Here is a 21362-nt window from a genome sequence, read left to right as displayed (position 1 = left end):
TAGTTTAAATGAAATATAGTGAATATCATGAGACATGTATATTTCGTTTACAGTACGTGCAAAATACACTGTAAATAAAATACGAGTACCTGTAATTGATGGTTTTCAGTGGCTAAGAGAAGGGAGTTGAATCTTAGCCCCTTTTTCACTTAATAACACTTGCTGGTCTTTGAAACAACTTCTGGAGACTTTTAGATTTCTGTCTCGTACCCAGCCACGAGACTTTTTCTTTTTATCTCGTCACCCGGCACGAGATATTTTTCAGTTTTATCTCCTGGGCAGCAGAAACAGAAATGGAGTAGAAGATAGAGAAAATTACACCAAGATATATCCTGGTTCAGTTGCTAAGTGCAATGCAGCCTACATCCAGTCTCCATCATAACAATGATGGAATTTTACTATAATCATTCTTGATTACAAACACCAATTCTCTCTAGGAACTACCCTTCCTATTCGGGACAAGTCCAGAATCTAAACCAAAATCCTGAACTTGACTTGGTCACTGCCAAGCTTTCCAACTGCTAAGTGCTGACCCAACTTGCAAGGGGATTCTCACAGAATCATGAAACACAACACAGATGTACAAAGGACCTCTAAGGACATCTATGGATTTTTCTTTTAATTTTGCACTCTCTGCCTTTTTCCGCTCTATGGCTTTTTCTTACAAACCTCACTGTTTGCCTTTTTCCATGAGACTCAAGACAGAAAAAATTAAACAGAAAAATACAAAATGAAAAACATTGAAGGAGAAGAACTTCTGTTAGCTTAGGTAGCTATGAGAACTCTGTGCCTTGCACTCTCACTCCTTACTTCAAGCCCTGGCTGTTCTCCCTTATATATAGGGGGAAGCCTCCACGGTTGAAACTAAATGAACCAAGCTAAACTTCTTCTTCTTCATTCAAAACCGGTTCGGCCAGAGAGAGAGGAGAGATAACCGAATGCTAAAACCCAACATGCAATTACCTCTGTGTCTTCTCTTTACACCAATCTTCATCAATCTGAGTCATCCAACTTGATTTACCCTCCAAGTAGGATTTCTAGCCCTTGATGCTTCTTGATGCATGACAGCTCCTCCTGCTCCACTTTTGCTTCCTCCTTCACGCAGCCACCCTAGCTACCTTCTGTGATGAGTGAACACAAAAGCAGAGACGAGCCATCCCTCTGAGTTCTTCCTCTGACCGAAATCTTCTTCTTCCATTTTTGATATGGAGAAGCTGAGATCTCTTCACCAAATCTTACCATATGTGACGAAAACCTCAGCCACAACATACTTTTTGTTTTCTTTTTCTTGCCATCATTACAATGGTCTTGTTGCTTGCATCTTCATCTCTACGGTAACTTGCCATAGCTTCCATGGTTTCTATTGTGATATGACCGAATAGAGAAGAGAGATGAGAGAGAAGAGAGAGTAGAAAGCAAAAGCAATTTAATGAATTTGAATAAATTAATTAAAAATGAGTTGCTTTTGCTTCCCTTTTGCTGAGCAGCGTGTAGCATTGATGATCACCATGAAATCAATTTCTCTCTCATGATTCCAATGCATTAATGATAATTGAATTAAATTTGGAATCCATCACATGAGAGAAAGAGATTCGTTGGAAGGATTCCTTGCTTTCTCTTCTTTTAATTTTCAGACCAACCTTAATAGTCTTGGGGCAAATCATTTTGGGCTAGATAAATTTGATTCAGGCTCAATTAACCACAAATTGCTTCAACCATAATACTTAAGCATTTTAAACAAGGTTGAATGTTTACATTCATATTGGGATTGAAATTTTTCTTTTCTTTTCGGCCCAAGTAACATAACCATAATTTCAGCCACCATAATCACAATAATTTAATACCAAGGCTGGATATATTTTTGATACAATTGGGCTTGTTATAATTTTCTTTCTTTTCGACCCAATTGAAACCTGCATAGCAAAATTATTTTAATCAACATATATGAATTGAAACTAAATTAATAATTTTGCAATTAATCACATTAATAATATTTGATCATCACTAATTTAAATTAGAGTTTTCCAAACTCATCCATCTCCCCCTTGATGACAAACATTATTAAAAATTGAAATGAAAAGAGATAAAAAAGTTAGAGTACCCCCTTTGTGAATACTTGGATTCCTTCCTTTCCAATTGTTACATGACTCCCCCTTAATGTATGCTATTTTACCAAGGGAAGTTTGATGACATGTCATCATGTCATATTTTTCTATACTTTTTCATACAAGAAATTGACAATTAGTGCTTAAATATTGCATTCTTTTGTGCTTAAATGGTATATTTCTTTGATCTTTTGATTTTATAAATTTTGTAGGAAATAAGAAGAAAAATAAGCAAAAGAGCACAAAATAAACTAAAAAGAAGAAAAGAAAAATTTTGGACACGTTTTGAAGATTGAGCACACTTTGGAACCTTAGGCCACGCTTTTAAAAGCATGGCCCATGACCATGAAGCCTTGGCACATGCATCAATATCATATGCATGCATGCATGAAATGTTTAATGCAATTGGCAAATAACGTTAATGCATTAAAGCAGTATTAATTAAAGTCATGAAAGCATGCAACTTTAATTACTAATGCAATTGGCATTACGTTAATGCATTACATTAATAAGTAAATGGATGCATACAGGAAACAATTAATTACTGATGCTAATGAATGAAATGCATGAAGCTTTATGGCATTACTAATTAATTGAACTATGAAGCATGCATATAATATTATTAATGCCACGGCCAATAAAAGCAAGCAAAGCGCTAAACCTAGCAAAGGGGACATCCAAGGATCGAAGTGGAGACCATGTACTAAAACAAAGGGCGCCGAGTGAAGATTGTAAACTGAGCGCCACCTTAGCAAGGAATTGGGCACCAATATAGTTTCACCCAAGGCTCGAAGGGGAGCTTCCTCATAAGGCAAAGGGCGCTCAGTGAAGTGATTTAACCGAGCACTACCAGGAATGCCAAAAGCAAGGCATCAGCGCTCAAAGAGAGAGCGCTAAGTTAACTTAGTTAACTTTATCGGGCTCTCACCGAAACAAAAACAAGGCAAGAGTGCAACCACCAAGGCTCGAACAAGGGAGCTTCAACCCAAAGTTTGGAGTGCTGCATTGGTCTTATTCACTGAGCGCTCCCTTACACAAGACAATTGCACCAAGTATGCTTCCCTCATGGTTCGAAATTGGAGTCCCACTAAAAACAATGGAGCGATGCGCTCTCTCACTTAACCGAGCGCTACTCTCCCTTACACGGGCAAGGCTTGGCACGCAACCAATTTGGCAAGGCAAACAAGGCAATGCTGCGCTCTCTTTTTCAACCGAGCGCTGCCCTGGAAGGTCCCACACACCAAACTAACTTGAACCAAGCAACCTTGAACCATGCCTCCAAACCAATTGAACCAAGGCCAACTGGACCTATCTCTCTTCAAATCCAAAGCAAGCAAAGCCCACATCATCACTCAAAGGCACAAGAACAAGCTAGATTAGGAATTTCAATTATAATTTGTTTTTAATTTCAATTTTATTTTTACTTTATAAAGCCTATATAAAGGCATCAATTTCATTTCATTAGGAGGCTGGCTCCATTAGGGAGCAGTAGGAGTAGGAGTAGAGAGCTCTCTCTCTTTTAAATTTTCTTTTGAACTTGGAATTGAGATCTGATTCTGGGCTTTTGAAATCTGATTGAAGAATTCTTTGAAGTTCTTCCTCTCAGAGTTCCATTTCTTTTCTGTTTTTTGACTTTATGAATTAAAGATTGGATCCCAATTGTTTCTTTTTTATTCTTACTTCTTCTGCAAATTTCCTCTTCTGCAATTATACACTTCAGTTTACATTGATCTTGAATTCAAATCTTCTGTTCCATTTGCTTTCAATTTACTTTCAAGCAATTTAATTCTTCTGCACTTGTTCGGCATTTTACATTTCTGTTCATGATCTGATTTACTTTTTCTACAAGTTTAATTCTCTGCAGTTGCTCTAAACTTTGATCTATTGCTTTCTTTAATCTCCCTACACCCAACTCCCTTTACATTTGATGCAATTTACGTTTCTTATCATTTAAGATTCTGTCAATTTACTTTTCTTGCCAATTTAAGTTTCTGTCCAATTTACTTTCTGCAATTTATAATTCATTGCCATTTACTTTCTGTTACTTCAATTTCACTTCAACTCATCAATATTAGCTTGACTAAACTAATCACCCACTAAAGTTGCTTGATCCATCAATCCCTGTGGGATCGACCTCACTCTAAGTGAGTTTTACTACTTGATGCGACCCGGTACACTTTCCGGTGAGTTTTGGTGTTGGAATTTCAGTTCCAACCCATCAAGTTTTTAGCGCCGTTGCCGGGGATTGATTTAGATCAACAATGACTAAGTGGGTGAGAAGTCTAGATTAAGCATTTTCTTTGTTTTTTTTGTTCTTGAAACCAAGGTGTTTGTGTTTTTGCCTCACTAAGCAAGTCTCATCTGAGACATGAATTTCAATTTTCCTTGGTGTTGTGTTTTACAAAATTCAAATGGAGTTCAACTCATCTTATGATCAAACAAATTTTATGGGATATTACCCACCATCACCAATCTCTAATGGTGGCTGGGAATATCACCAAGAAAGTACAAATTCTGAACACTCCAATCTATGGTGATTTGCTTCAGAAACAAAAGATGAGCAAGAAAATCACATGAGATATTGTCCAGAACCACAAAATGATTTATGTCATTATCCTCATGGTAGCTGGGCATATCAACAAGAGTATGAACAATCAAGTGAAATGAACTATTTCTCAGAGCCACAAAGTGACTCGTATTGCTATGATACTGACATAAATTGTGGTTGGGAAGGGAATTTCAATGTTTCATCTTCTGTTTATCAAGGAACATCATCATTTGATTGTGCTATTGATGATTTGCATCATCTACCCTTCTTTCTTGCATAAAGAAGACCATAAAAGAGCATAAATCTCATTTGATCAGTACAATTCATGCATTATTTGATGAATATTATGGTACACTACTTTGAGATGAATTGTGCTGAATTTCAGGTGAAAAAGTCATTAAAAATGGGTAGAAGACAAACAAGAAGCTGGGTGTGTGAAACTGGCGTGCCACTTGGGAGCAAACGCCACAAAAATGCACTGGCGTGGCACGCTAGGATCTGGGCGTGGCACGGCAGTACTAAAGTCCAGAGAAGAAGTCCAAGCATGCATGTGGGCGTGGCACGCTAGGGACTGGGCATGGCACGCTAATACAAAATTCCAGAGAGCTACAATGGAGGACACAAAAGGGGCGTGGCACGCCAGGTTGGACGTGGCACGCCTGACCCATCAACTACTATGGGTGTGCCACTTGAGCAAAGGGGTGTGGCACGCCAACTCACTATTCCAAGAAGAACCTCCACTATGGCGTGCCACTTGGTATCGAAGGCGTGGCATACCAGCTCCAAGAAGTCACTTGGGCATGCCACTTGAGAACCCAAGCGTGGCACGCCAAGCTTGAAGAGTTCACAAATCCATGGGCGTGCCACTTGAACAGCATGGCGTGGCACGCTGGTACAATAATCCAGAGAAGGGGCTGAAGGCAATTGAAGACTGGGCGTGCCACTTGAAGTCGAAGGCGTGGCACGCCAACCTCTCAACCTCACTTTGGCGTGCCACTTGAGCAACCAGGCGTGGCACGCCAATGCATAAAGATAACAAAAGCAAGGACTGGGCGTGCCACTTGGTATCGAAGGCGTGGCACGCCAACCCAAGCATGTCACTATGGCGTGCCACTTGAAGGCTGAGGCGTGGCACGCCAACTACTGGAACCAAGACAAGATCATGGGCGTTGATTTGTGGAAATGGTTGTGTCGGTATAGAATTTTCTCAATTGAATGAACTCTCGTTGCAAGTATAGTTCTACACCAACAAACAATCCTCCCAATCAAAAATTTAGTTTTGTCACAAGTAACAAACCCCTAAATTTATAAACCGAAGTATTGAACCTCAGGTTGTTCTCCCTAGGAATTGTAATAAAGTGTCTTGTTATTGGTTATGAGGTATGTTTGGGGTTTTTGAGATGATGGACAAAAAATATAAATGGCAAAGGAAATAAACTAACAAAAAGTTATTGGCAATGTTAGGTGGTCAAGGATCTCTATCCTAATCACTAACTACAACATGAGAATTGGCAAGGATCAACCCCATTAAATCATCCTCTAACTAATAAAGGAAAGTCAAATGAGCTATGTCAAGAAAGTCCATAAGTCCTAGTTCTACACCTAATCAATTGGTGAGATCTAGCATTAATGGCTCCCAATCGTCAATCACTTGGACATTTGTGACTCAAGAGTTCCTAAGTTACCTTCCCAAGCCAAGAGCACAAAATTCTACTCTAAAGCCCAACTAAACATTTTGTCAAACACTTGGTGGGTGTATAAGGAAAGCATAGTAAAATTGCAAGGAATATAAATCTACACTACTCAATTGCAAGGAATTAAACAACAATAAAGCAAATCAATAATAAAAGAACATGAATCATAAATTGCATTAAAAGAAAATAGAAGAAGAAAGGGTGCATCAACAACAAAGTAGGCAATTACAAGAATGAAATACAAAATTACAGAGAGAAAGAGTAGAGGAACAAGAAATTGTAAAGGAAAAGTAAATCAAAGCACGAATTAAACCTAGATCTAAGAAATTCTAATCCTAATTCTAGAGAGAAGAGGGAGCTTCTTTCTCTAGAAACTAAACTACATGATGCCAAAAACATCAAACAATTGCTCTCCCCTTTTCCCAAGCTTGAATTCTGCATGAAATAGCATTAGAAATGAGTTGGGTTGGGCCCAAAGTGCTTCAGAAATCGCTGGGGGCGAATTCACTTTAGTGGACCATGTGCTCAATTGGTGCGCACGTGAACATGGCACGTTCGCGCCCTTTACGTGAAGCAAAATATGGCAAATTTTATATCATTTTGAAGCCCCAGATGTTAGCTTTCCAACGCAACTAGAACCGCCTCATTTGGATCTCTGTAGCTCAAGTTATGGTTGATTGAGTGATAGGAGGTCAGGCTTGACAGCTTTACGGTTCCTTCATTTCTTCATGAGTTCTCCCACTTTGCATGCTTTTCTCCTCACTTCTTCCACCCAATACTTGTCTTATGAACCTGAAATCACTTAACAAACATATCAAGGCATTGAATGGAATTAAAGTGAATTAAAATCACCAATTTTAGGGCCTAAAAAGTATGTTTTCACATTTAAGCACAATTCAAGGGAGAATTACAAAACCATACTATTTCATTGAATAAATGTGGGAAAAGGTGATAAAATCTCCCAAATTAAGCACAAGATAAACCACAAAAGTGGGGTTTATCAAATCTCCCCACACTTAAACTAAGCATGTCCTCATGCTAAAATCAAGAAATAAGCAAAGGGGTATCAACATTTATTCAATGCAAACTAACTAAATGCAATCTATCTATATGCAATCTATTTACATGAATGCATCCACTTGGTCAAAACAATCAATTTCCAAGAATATATACACAAGTACAAGGGCTAAAGCAATAGCAATAAAATCAAACCCACAATTGAATTGAATTATTAAAAAGATTTTCCAAACTTGCAAGAAAAGATGATCATGGGTGGGAACATGTAATTGAGTAATCGAACTCTCACCGGATGTGTATCCGCTCTAGTCGCTCAAGTGTATGGGGTTGATTCACTCAATTCTCCCCTAATAATGCTTTCCATGATTTTTTTTTTCATCTAACAATCAACAATTAATTCATGCATGCATACAAATATCATGAGGGCTTTCCCATAGGTTGTAATGGGGCTAGGGTCAAGGTAGGATGCATATGGTCAAGTGAGCTAGAGATTTGAATCTTTGATCAACTTAAACTTCCCATCTAACCTATGACAACCTATACAATTCTAAATAAACCTAACTACCCATTCTTCACTTTTTCACACACTCATGCATTCTCTTTTTGATCACCACCCATATGCATTGACTTTTATTGAACCTTGCTTTGGGGTATTTTGTCCCCTTTTTATTGCAATTCTTTGTCTTTTTTTTTTATTATTTATTTTCATTCATTTTTTTTCTTTTCTTTTTTTATTATTATTTTTTTTATTATTTTTTTTTCTTTTCAAACTAAAATATATACACAAGAACATCAATGCATATGGTTTACACATGATTAATACATGAGTATGTACCCAATTCCCAAGATTCTCAACACAAATACAAAAATACACTTTTATCTCTACCTAATGTTCCCAACTCTCCCAAAATCAAATGATGAACACTCTCACTAGCCTAAGCTAATCAAAGATTCAAATTAAGGACATTTATTATTTTTCACTTAGGCTTGTAATGTGCTACAATTAAGAACAAATGGGTTAAGCATAGGCTCAAAATTGGCTAACAATGGAAGATAAAAGGTAGGCTATTTGGGTAAGTGAGCTATTTGAACAATGGCCTCGATCATATAAATGCATGTATACACAAAGTAATGGACATATAGAATTAAACAAATCAAAGATTACAATCATAGGAAGAGAATAATGCACACAAGAATGAAAGTAAGTGGTTATGTATGATGTAACCACACAATTAGGCTCAAATCTCACATGCTTGTGTTCTTAGCTCAAAAATCATGTTCCACAAAATATATAATTCAAGCAAGTTCTAAAATTTTTTTTTCAATCAATTGGGGTGCCCTATAGATAAAATCCTTGGAAAATATCATGATTTTGACTAAGCTTAATATATACATATGCAAAATAAAAAAATGCAACTAAAAATCCTAAAATGAAATGCAAAAGTATTGGGATTAGGAACTTGTCACCCAAAAATGCCGAGCGGTCGGACGACCTCCCCACACTTAAAAGTTTGCACCGTCCTCCGTTTCAAGCAAGCCATATTCGAGTGGGATAATAAAGATAATAAAAATGAGTTTCATCCACTCAAATGAAGGTGTAGATGGCAACCTAGGCAAAGGTGATTCCAAGGGTCTTGACAAGGCGTATTCAATTCTCATCCTCCTTTTTCTAAGGACTTCCACCTCTCCACAAGATCTCTTAATTTCAATCCTTTGTTCAACAATTTTATCTAAACCTTTTTCCTTACTCAAATTATAAATGGGAGGACGAGAGAGATTTACCTCCACATTGCTTTCAAATCCAATGGGGGAAAGTTATTCATGTTCAAAGGATTCTTCACCACTAAGACTTGGTGCTTGATCTTCCTCACCAAGGGAACTCAATTCTTGCTCTATCCCATCCGATTCTTCATAAGGGATATGCCTCGGAGGTTGTACACATTCCTCCTTAGCATCAAATTCAATCATTTTGGAGGGGTTTTCTTCAATCCTAGACTCCCAAGGTGGTTTCGCATCTCTTAAGTCTTCAACCACTTCTTTCTCTTCTTCAATAATCTCAACTCCTCCTCTTGTTGCATTTCTTGCTTTAACTCCTCTTCTTCACCTTGAAGCTTCAAGTTCACTCCCTCACTAAGCTCCTTCGTTGCTTCTCCACATTCCACAAGGGAAGTGCCTTGATCGCATAGGCTTAGGCGGGATGAGACTATGTTGCCAATGGCTTCTACCATGATAGCCATTTTTGCTCTTAACTCTTCAAATTTCTTTTTATCCTCCTCGTGTTGCCTTAGGATATGAGAATTAAGATCCCTTAATTCTAGCATAAAGGCTTCATCGGGGGTGATGGTGGAAGAGAGGGTTCATTGTTTAAGGGAAAGGTATTATAGTCGAAAGGTGGTTCTTTTTCGTAATAATATGGAGGGGGCGGCTCTTGAAAATGTTGATGTTGGAGTCGTGGTGGCTCTATGTGTGGTTCATATGGCTCATATGATTGTTGGTAGGATGGATATGGATTAGGGTCATATGAAGATGGTTGGTGAAAGGTGGCTTGTGAGTATGGTTGATGGCTAGGTTGAGGATATGGCTCATAGGTGTATAGTGGTGGTTCTTGGAAGTCACAAGGGGATTCACCATGACCATTGGATTGGTATGCATCATAGAATGGCTCTTCTTCATAGTATATTGGTAGAGGTTCTTGCCAAGAGGATTGATGATAAACCACTATTTCATGATTTATATTGTGTTTGATTGTGTGGTTTTATCATGATCTTTGCCCACTTATTCATTAAATAAGCATGCATTTATATTTCCTTCCTAAAGATGTTTTATGGTTGAAAAATTGCTTCCTAGAGACTTTTAATTATGTATTTTATTTCTCCCTTATTCCATTCGATGCCGTGATCTGTGTGTTAAGTGTTTCAGGCTTTATAGGGCATGAATGAGTTGGAGATTGGAAGGGGAGCCTGCAAAAATGGAAGGAACACAAGAAATTGAGGAGATGACCAGCGAGAAACGACGCGGCCGCATGGATGACGCGACCGCGCAACATGGAATAGCACGAGTGACGCGGCCGCATGGACGACGCGTCCGCGTGGCAAAGCAGAAACGCGAATGACGCGTCCGCATGAGCAACGCGATCGCGTGACGTGCGCGATCTGCATAATTTGCAGATTCGCTGGGGGCGATTTCGGGCCCTATTTTGACCCAGTTTTTGGCCCGGAACAGCAGACTAGAGCCAAAGAACATGCAGAAACCAAAGACAACATTCATTCTACATAGTTTTAGTTTTTAGATCTAGTTTTACTCCTCCTCTAGGTTTTCTCTCTACACATTCATAGTTCTTAGGATTTAATTTTCACTTACCTTTTTGGCATTGGAACACTGAGAAGAGTTATTACCTCATCAAGACTTCATCATTCTAGTTCGTTTTCTTTACTTGGCTTCACTCTTCCATGTTCTTTGCTTTGTTAATTTTACCATTGGAATATTTTTAGGATTATTTAATACAAGGATCACCTTTATTTTTAATTGACTATTTCGATTTTTATTTCCAATGTCTTCCTTTAATTCCTTTTTATATGCTATGAATTCTACATTCACAATGAGCGAGTAGTTCCCTAACTTGATGGGGAATTGATTGAAAGGAACCCTTGAGTTGGAAGGCTTGAAAGAAAAATTGTAATTGGTTTTATGGTTGGATTGCCTCCTAATCACTAACACCAATCCCTTTTAATTAAGTGGATTGCAACTTGTGAATGGACGTGGCATTCCAACTTGTTTGACTTTCCTTCACCTAGCGAAGGATAACTAAACAGGACAACCTTCAATTGTCAATTAATCCTGAAAGCATTCCAACAATAATAGGGATTCCAACTAATCAATTCCCAGTCATGGCCTTTATTTACATTATTCAAATTCACCAATTTAATTTCCTGTTTGCTCAATTCAACCCTTTTTGAAAACCTCTGATTAATAAAATAGCACACTTTTCTGCAACTCGTTGGGAGACGACTTGGGATTCATACTCCCAGTATTTTAAATTCAATTTTCTGTGACACCTTTCTAAATTGATAGGCGGATTTCTGGCGAATTAAGAACTATACTTGCAACGTATATATTTTAATAATTTTTAATTCGCTAATTTCTGCCCCCATCAATTTTTGCCGTCGTTGCTGGGAAGTTGCAATAGAGTGCTAAAGTTATTAATTAGAATTTATTTATTTGCATTTTATTTTATTTTGCTACTATGAGCTGCCTGTTTCTTTCGTCAAATGACGCGTTCACTTCCTGATCTACGCTTGCTAATATTCGATCCTGAAATTGAAAGGACTATTTCACGAATAAGGCGAGCTCGGCGTCGGTTAGCCCGCTCCGAGGGCAAATCTGAAAGTGAACTTGAGGAAGAAACCAGCTCCCGTTCTACTGATTCGGTTGATTCACGTGCAGACGACATGGTAGCTAGGAGAGTTACCATCCAGGAGGAAGGAGCCTCTGATTTTACAATGCAACCATTTCAAGCGCATCACCCAGCGGTGGCTACAGATTTTGAAATAAAGACCGCACTGCTCAATTTGATGTCCAAGTTTCATGGCTTACCTGCTCAAGAGCCTATCAAGCACCTGCGAGATTTCCAGGCGGCCTGTTCTACTGTCAGGCGAGATGGTACAGATGAAACTTCAATTTTGCTGAAAGCTTTCCCATTTTCTCTTGAGGAAAAAGCAAGAGAGTGGTACTACACTCAACCCCTAGCAAATGTATCCAACTGGAAAACGCTCAGAAAAGAGTTTTTGGAGAAATTCTTTCCATCTGAAGTTACTGATAAACTAAGGAAAGATATTTCCACTATTGTTCAAGATGACAACGAGACTCTCTTTGAATATTGGGAGCGCTTCAATAATCTCCTGGAAGCATGCCCCCACCACATGATTGACAAGATAGTGTTACTCAGTTATGTCACATAGGGCATGAGGCCCCAAGATAAAACCACATTGGAAAGTGCTAGCAATGGGTCTATGAAAAAGTACAAGACCACTGATGAGGCATGGCAATTGATCAGCGACTTAGCTGAATCCACTAGGAACTACAGACAGAAGCAAGGCCGTTCAAAAGCCGTTGCAGAAGTATCCTCTAGCAGAGAGACTGCTGCTCTAACTCAGAGTATCTGTGAGATGAACAACTTGCTGAAGCAGATGCAATTGAATCAACAACAAGTTCAGCAAGCTCAACCTTCTCCAGCACAGCAAAGGCAACAGTTAGTCCCACAGAGAGTTTGCGGAATTTGTGCTGATTATAGCCATTATACTGATGAATGCCCGCAACTCCAACAGGAAGACAACATGGTAGCATCCACTCATAACTTCTATGATCGCCCCAACCAAGGGTACAATCAAGGTGGAAATAATAACCATGGATGGCAGGACAATTCTAACCAGAATTGGAGGGACAACAATAATAGAGGAGGCAGAGATAATCAGGAAAATCAGAGGTGGAATAATAACAACAACAGGCAGCAGAACCAACCTTACAGAGCACCTCACCTGAGGCAATCCCAAGGACCACAGAATACCCAACAGCAGACCTCTCAATTTACTCATTCTTCTTTATCTTCTAATGAAGAGTTACTACAATCTTTTGAGCGGAGACAATAGACCATGGAAAATAACATTATGAATAACATTAATGCCAGTCTGAATGGTCTGACCTCTACATTGCAAGCTCTTGTTTCACAGATTGGATCAATGCAAAATTCCAGTAACCAACCTTCAAGCTCCACTAGAATTCCCTCTCAACCATTACTCAATCCGAAGGGGGGCATTAATGCCATCACCTTGAGGTCTGGAACCACACTGCAGGAGAGGAATCAGGAGGAGCCAAGCTCACCAGAACACGGCTCAGCTGAAGAGGTAGTAGAAATAGAAGATGTCGAAGAAGAAGAGGACATACAGGACATAGCTGAAGAAGAAGAAGTGCAACCACAAGAGGAAGCACCAAAAGGCGCAGACACTGCAGAAAACACTACTCCCATTCCCTTTCCACAACTTGCAAGGAAGCCCATGAAGCAACTGGAACCCGATCCCAAAATGGTAGAAATATTCAAAAAGGTTGAGGTAACTGATGAGCGGATAATTTATACGCTTTTTGGCATTGTTTTTAGTATGTTTTTAGTAGGATCTAGTTACTTTTAGGGATGTTTTTATTAGTTTTTATGTTAAATTCACATTTCTGGACTTTACTATGAGTTTGTGTGTTTTTCTGTGATTTCAGGTATTTTCTGGCTGAAATTGAGGGACTCGAGCAAAAATCAGAATCAGAGGTTGAAAAAGGACTGCTGATGCTGTTGATTCTGACCTCCCTGCACTCAAAGTGGATTTTCTGGAGCTACAAAACTCAAAATGGCGCTCTTTCAATTGCGTTGGAAAGTAGACATCCAGGGCTTTCCAGCAATATATAATAGTTCATACTTTGGCCGAGTTTAGATGACGCAAAAAGGCGTTGAACGCCAGTTCTACGCTGCAGTCTGGAGTTAAACGCCAGAAACACGTCACGAACCATAGTTGAATGCTAGAAACACGTTACAACCTGGTGTTCAACTCCAAAAGAAGCCTCTGCACGTGGAAAGCTAAAGCTCATCCCAAGCACACACCAAGTGGGCCCCGGAAGTGGATTTATGCATCAATTACTTACTTCTGTAAACCCTAGTAACTAGTTTAGTATAAATAGGACTTTTTACTATTGTATTTACATCTTTTGATGATTTTTAGATCTCTAGACCTCCATGGGAGGCTGGCCACTCGGGCATGCTTACCCTATATTCACTTATGTATTTTTCAATGGTAGAGTTTCTACACTCCATAGATTAAGGTGTGGAGCTCTGCTGTTCCTCATGATTTAATGCAAAGTACTACTGTTTTCTATTCAATTCAACTTATTCCGCTTCTAAGATATTCATTCGCACTTCAACATGAATGTGATGAACGTGACAATCATCATCATTCTCTATGAACGCGTGCCTGACAACCACTTCCGTTCTACCTTCGATTAAATGGATATCTCTTGGATATCTAATACAGGGGACCGAGTCCGAGTTATTAAGTATCTTCGTGGTATAAGTTAGAACCCATGGATGGCCATTCTTGAGATCCGGAAAGTCTAAACCTTGTCTGTGGTATTCAGAGTAGGATCTGGGAAGGGATGGCTGTGACGAGCTTCAAACTCGCGAGTGCTGGGCGTAGTGACAGATGCAAAAGGATATTAAATCCTATTCCAGTATGATCGAGAACCTCCAGATGATTAGCCATGCAGTGACAGCGCATTGGACCATTTTCACAAGAGAGGATGGGATGTAGCCATTGCTAACGGTGATGCCCTACATACAGCTTGCCATGGAAAGGAGTAGGAATGATTGGATGAAGACAGCAGGAAAGCAGAGGTTCAGAGGAACGAAAGCATCTCTATACGCTTATCTGAAATTCGCACCAATGATTTACATAAGTATTTCTATCTTTATTTTCTGTTTATTTATTATTATTATTCGAAAACTCCATAACCATTTGATATCCGCCTGACTGAGATTTACAAGGTGACCATAGCTTGCTTCAAGCCGACAATCTCCGTGGGATCGACCCTTACTCATGTAAGGTTTTATTACTTGGACGACCCAGTGCACTTGCTGGTTATTTGTGTGAAGTTGTGAAGTTATATTTGGACCATGGTATTGTGCACCAGTTTTGGCGCCATTCCCAGGGAGAGAACGAGCAACAAATTTTACAACCTCAGAGTAACAATTTCGCATTACCAAGTTTTCGGCGCCGTTGCCGGGGATTGTTTCGAGTTTGGACAACTGACGGTTCATCGTGTTGCTCAGATTGGGTAATTTTCTTCTTATTTTATTTTCAAAAAAGTTTTCAAAAATTTTTTTTTTCAAAAATCTTTCAAAATTTTTCCCTTTGTTTTCGAAAATTATTTCAGAATTTTTAAGAATAAATTCTAGTGTTTCATGAAGCATGTTGAAGCCTGGCTGGCTGTAAAACCATGTCTAAATTCTTTTGGACTGAGGTTTCCAAATCATCATCACAAGAGCAAGCGAGCTGTTCCTAATCCACCTGTTGTTGTATGACTGATTTACATGCTAAAGCTTGACTGGCTATTAAGCCATGTCTAACCCTCAGATTGGAGCTTTAGACTAAAGAGCACAAGATTCCTGGAATTCATATTAAAAATTTTGGAATCCTTATTTTTCTTTTTCACAATAATTTTCGAAAAAAATCCAAAAAAAATCATAAAATCATAAAAATAAAAAGTATTTCATGTTTCTTGTTTGAGTCTTGAGTCAATTTTAAGTTTGGTGTCAATTGCATGTTTTAAAGTTTGCATAAAATTTTCGAAAAATTCATGCATTCATAGTGTTCTTCATGATCTTCAAGTTGTTCTTGGTAAGTCTTCTTGTTTGATCTTGATGTTTTCTTGTTTTGTGTCTTTTCTTGTTTTTCATGTGCATTTTTGCATTCATAGTGTCTGAACATGAAAGATTTCTAAGTTTGGTGTCTTGCATGTTTTCTATGCATATAAATTTTTTCAAAAATAAGTTCTTGATGTTCATCTTGACATTCATAGTGTTCTTGGTATTCATCTTGACATTCATAGTGTTCTTGCATGCATCACATGTTTAGATCCAAAATTTTCATGCATTGCAGCTTTTTCATGTTTTCTCTTTCATCATTAAAAATTCAAAAATAAAAAAAAATATCATTCCCTTTTTCACTCATAAATTTCGAAAATTTGGATTGACTTTTTCAAAAATTTTTAAAATTTAGTTGTTTCTTATGAGTCAAATCAAATTTTCAATTTAAAAATCTTATCTTTTTCAATATCTTTTTCAAAAATCATATCTTTTTCATTTTTCTCAATTATTTTCGAAAATTTTAAAAATATTTTTCAAAAAAAAATCTTTTTCTTAATTTTATATCATATTTTCGAAAATATCATCAACAATTAATGTTTTGATTAAAAAATTTCAAGTTTGTTACTTACTTGTTAAGAAAGATTCAAACTTTAAGTTCTAGAATCATATCTTGTGATTTCTTGTGAATCAAGTCATTAATTGTGATTTTAAAAATCAAATCTTTTTCAAAACTAATTTCAATCATAACTTTTCAAAAATATCTTCTTATCTTATCTTTTTCAAAATCATATCTTTTCATATCATATCTTTTCCAAAAATTTGATTCTAAAATATCTTTTCTAACTTCTTATCTTCTTATCTTTTAAAATTTGATTTTCAAAATTTGTTTCAACTAACTCATTGACTTTTTGTTTTTTTCTTATCTTGTTCAAAACTACCTAACTAACTCTCTCTCTCTAATTTTCGAAAATATCTTCCCTCTTTTTCAAAATTTCTTCTTAATTAACTAATTATTTTAATTTTTGATTTCAATTTTCGAAAATTACTAACCTTTTTCAAAAACTATTTTCGAAAATCACTAACTCTTTTTCAAAAATTATTTTCAAAAATCCTCTTTCTCTCTCATCTCCTTCTATTTATTTATTCATCTACTAACATCTCTCCCTCACTCACCAAAAATCCGAACCCTCTCTCTCTTTGAGTTCAGATTTTCTCTTCTTCTTTTCTTCTACTCACATAAGGGAACCTCTATACTTGGGCAAAAAGGATCTCTATTATTATTATTTTTCTGTTCCCTCTTTTTCATATGAGCAGGAGCAAGGATAAGAACATTCTTGTTGAAGCAGACCCTGAACTTGAAAGGACTCTGAAGAGGAAACTAAGAGAAGCTAAAATACAACAATCCAGAGATAACCTTATAGAAATTTTCGAACAGGAAGAGGAGATGGCAGCCGAAAATAATAATAATGCAAGGAAAATGCTTGGTGACTTTACTGCACCTAATTCCAATTTACATGGAAGAAGCATTTCCATCCCTACCATTGGAGCAAACAATTTTGAGCTTAAACCTCAATTAGTTTCTCTGATGCAACAAAACTGCAAGTTTCATGGACTTCCATCTAAAGATCCCTTTCAGTTTTTAACTGAATTCTTGCAGATCTGTGATACTGTTAAGACTAATGGAGTAGATCCTGAAGTCTACAGGCTCATGCTTTTCCCTTTTGCTGTAAGAGACAAAGCTAGAGTGTGGTTGGGCTCTCAACCCAAAGATAGCCTGAACTCTTGGGATAAGCTGGTCATGGCTTTCTTAGCCAAGTTCTTTCCTCCTCAAAAGCTGAGCAAGCTTAGAGTGGATGTTCAAACCTTCAGACAGAAAGAAGGTAAATCCTTCTATGAAGCTTGGGAGAGATACAAGCAACTGACCAAAAAGTGTCCTTCTGACATGCTTTCAGAATGGACCATCCTGCATATATTCTATGATGGTCTGTCTGAATTAGCTAAGATGTCATTGGATACTTCTGCAGGTGGATACATTCACCTAAAGAAAACGCCTGCAAAAACTCAAGAACTCATTGACATGGTTGCTAACAACCAGTTCATGTACACTTCTGAGAGGAATCTTGTGAGTAATGGGACGCCTCAGAAGAAGGGAGTTCTTGAAATTGATACTCTGAATACCATATTGGCTCAGAATAAAATATTGACTCAGCAAGTCAATATGATTTCTCAGAGTCTGAATGGAATGCAAGCTGCATCCAACTGTACTCAAGAGGCATCTTCTGAAGAAGAAGCTTATGATCCTAAAAACCCTGCAATAGCAGAGGTGAATTACATGGGTGAACCATATGGAAACACCTATAATCCCTCATGGAGAAATCACCCAAATCTCTCATGGAAGGATCAACAAAAGCCTCAACAAGGCTTTAATAATGGTGGAAGAAACAGGTTTAGCAATAGCAAGCCTTTTTCATCATCCACTCAGCAACAGACAGAGAGCTCTAAACAAAATACCTCTAATTTAGCAAACTTAGTCTCTGATCTATCTAAGGCCACTGTGAGTTTCATGAATGAAACAAGGTCCTCCATTAGAAATTTGGAAGCACAAGTGGGCCAGCTGAGTAAAAGGATCACTGAAATCCCTCCTAGTACTCTCCCAAGTAATACAGAAGAAAATCCAAAAGGAGAGTGCAAGGCCATTGATATAACCATCATGGCCGAATCCAAGGAAGAAGGAGAGGACGTGAATCCCAAGGAGGAAGACCTCCTGGGACGTCCAGTGATCAATAAGGAGTTTCCATATGAGAAAACAAAGGAATCTGAGACTCATCTAGAGACCATAGAGATTCCATTGAACCTCCTTATGCCATTCATGAGTTCTAATGAGTATTCTTCTTCTGAAGAGAATGAGGATGTCACTGAAGAACAAGTTGCCAAGTTATCATGAAGCTGAATGCCAATTTATTTGGTAATGAAACTTGGGGAGATGAACCTCCCCTGTTCACCAATGAACTAAATGCATTGGATGAACTGAGATTGCCTCAGAAGAAACAGGATCCTGGAAAGTTCCTAATACCTTGTACCATAGGCACCATGACCTTTGAGAAGGCTCTATGTGACCTGGGGTCAGGAATAAACCTCATGCCACTCTCTGTAATGGAGAAATTGGGAATCTTTGAGGTACAATCTGCTAAAATCTCATTAGAGATGGCAGATAATTCCAGAAAATAGGCTTACAGACAAGTAGAGGACATGTTAGTAAAAGTTGAAGGCCTTTACATCCCTGCTGATTTCATAATCCTAGATACTGGGAAGGATGAGGATGAATCTATCATCCTTGGAAGACCCTTCCTAGCCATAGCAAGAGCTGTGATTGATGTTGACAGAGGTGAATTAGTCCTTCAATTGAATGAGGACTCCCTTGTGTTTACAACTCAAGGTTATCCTTCTGTAAACATGGAAAAGAGGCACAGTAAGCTTCTCCCACTGCAGAGTCAACCAGAGCCCCACAGTTAAACTCTAAGTTTGGTGTTGGGAGGCCTCAGCCAAACTCTAAGTTTGGTGTTGAACTCCCATATCCAAACTCTAAGTTTGATGTTGGGAAGTCTCAACAATGCTCTAAACATCTGTGAGGCTCCATGAGAGCCCACTGTCAAGCTATTGACATTAAAGAAGCGCTTGTTGGGAGGCAACCCAATTTTTATTTAATTATATTTTTTATTAGTTATATGTCTTCATAGGTTCATGATCATGTGGAGTCACAAAAACAACTGAAAAAATTGAAGAAAAATCAAAAACAGCATAAAAAATAGCACACCCTGGAGGAGGAGTTCACTGGCGTTCAAACGCCAGTAAGGAGCATCTGGCTGGCGTTCAACGCCAGAACAGAGCATGGATCTGGCGCTGAACACCAGAAACAAGCATAGAACTGGCGTTCAACGCCAGAAACATGCTGCATCTGGGCGTTGAACGCCCAGAACAAGCATCAGTTCGGCGTTTAAACGCCAGAATTGCATGCAAAGACATTTTACATACCTAATTGGTGCAGGGATGTAAATCCTTGACACCTCAAGATCTGTGGACCTCACAGGATCATCTCAGGATCTGTGGACCCCACAGGATCCCCACCTTCCCTCCTCATAATCCTAATTTTTTTTCCACATCTTCTTCTTCATCTATTCTTTCTTCTTTTGCTCGAGGGCGAGCAACATTCTAAGTTTGGTGTGGTAAAAGCATAATTCTTTTTTTTTCTTTTCATAACCATTGATGGCATCTAAGGCCAGAGAAACCTCTAGAAAGAGGAAAAAGAAGACAAAAGCTTCCATCAAGGGTCTATAGCTCAGTGGTAGAACATTTGACTGCAAATCAAGAGATCCCTGAGATACCTCAGGGGATATATTTTCCTCCACACAATTATTAGGAGCAACTAAGGGTGGAATATCAAGAGCACTCCATCATCCTTCATGAAATTAGAGAAGATCAAAGAGCAATGAGGGAGGAGAAACAAAGACAAGGAAGAGACATAGAAGAGCTCAAGGACATCATTGGTTCCTCAAGAAGGAAATTCCACCATCACTAAGGTGGACTCATTCCTTGTTCTTGAATTCTCTGTTTTTCGTTTTCTTATGTTAAATGTTTATCTATGTTTGTGTCTTTATTACATAATCATTAGTGTCTAAGTGTCTATGCCTTAAAGTAGTGAATATGAATCCATCACCTCTCTTAAATGAAAAATGTTTTTAATTCAAAAGAACAAGAAGTACATGAGTTTCGAATTTATCCTTGAACTTAGTTTAATTACTTTGATGTGGAGACAATGCTTTTTGTTTTCTGAATGAATGCTTGAACAGTGCATATGTCTTTTGAAGTTGTTGTTCATGAATGTTAAATATGTTGGCTCTTGAAAGAATGATGACAAGGAGACATGTTATTTGATAATCTGAAAAATCATAAAAATGATTCTTGAAGCAAGAAAAAGCAGCAAAGAACAAAGCTTGCAGAAAAAAAAAAAAGAAAAAGCAAGCAGAAAAAGCCAAAAGCTCTTAAAACCAAGAGGCAAGAGCAAAAAGCCAATAACCCTTAAAACCAAAAGGCAAGGGTAAATAAAAAGGATCCCAAGGCTTTGAACATCAGTGGATAGGAGGGCCTAAAGGAATAAAATCCTGGCCTAAGCGGCTAAACCAAGCTGTCCCTAACCATGTGCTTGTGGCGTGAAGGTGTCAAGTGAAAACTTGAGACTGAGCGGTTAAAGTCAAGGTCCAAATCAGAAGAAGAGTGTGCTTAAGAAACTTGGACACCTCTAATTGGGGACTTTAGCAAAGCTGAGTCACAATCTGAAAAGTTTCACCCAGTTATGTGTTTGTGGCATTTACGTATCCGGTGGTAATACTGGAAAATAAAGTGCTTAGGGCCACGGCCAAGACTCATAAAGTAGCTGTATTCAAGAATCAACATACTGAACTAGGAGAATCACTAACACTATCTGGACTCTGAGTACCTATAGATGCCAATCATTCTGAACTTCAATGGATAAAGTGAGATGCCAAAACTATTCAAGAGGCAAAAAGCTACAAGTCCCGCTCATCTGATTGGAGCTATGTTTC

At 38.2% G+C, this 21362-nt stretch overlaps 2 non-coding genes across 2 annotated transcripts; both read right to left on the bottom strand.

Annotated features, from left to right (window-relative positions):
- Positions 1-12181: 12181 nt before the first annotated feature.
- LOC112725031 (small nucleolar RNA R71) lies at positions 12182-12289 on the bottom strand. Its single transcript, XR_003164162.1, has one exon. It is a non-coding gene; the product is annotated as a small nucleolar RNA R71 (small nucleolar RNA).
- Positions 12290-17602: 5313 nt separating this feature from the next.
- LOC112725101 (small nucleolar RNA R71) lies at positions 17603-17710 on the bottom strand. Its single transcript, XR_003164230.1, has one exon. It is a non-coding gene; the product is annotated as a small nucleolar RNA R71 (small nucleolar RNA).
- Between the last annotated feature and the right edge of the window lie 3652 nt (positions 17711-21362).

The sequence above is a fragment of the Arachis hypogaea genome, chromosome 11 (genome assembly GCF_003086295.3).
Source record: "Arachis hypogaea cultivar Tifrunner chromosome 11, arahy.Tifrunner.gnm2.J5K5, whole genome shotgun sequence".
Lineage (NCBI taxonomy): Eukaryota > Viridiplantae > Streptophyta > Magnoliopsida > Fabales > Fabaceae > Arachis > Arachis hypogaea.
This window is presented reverse-complemented; position numbering and strand designations above follow the sequence as displayed.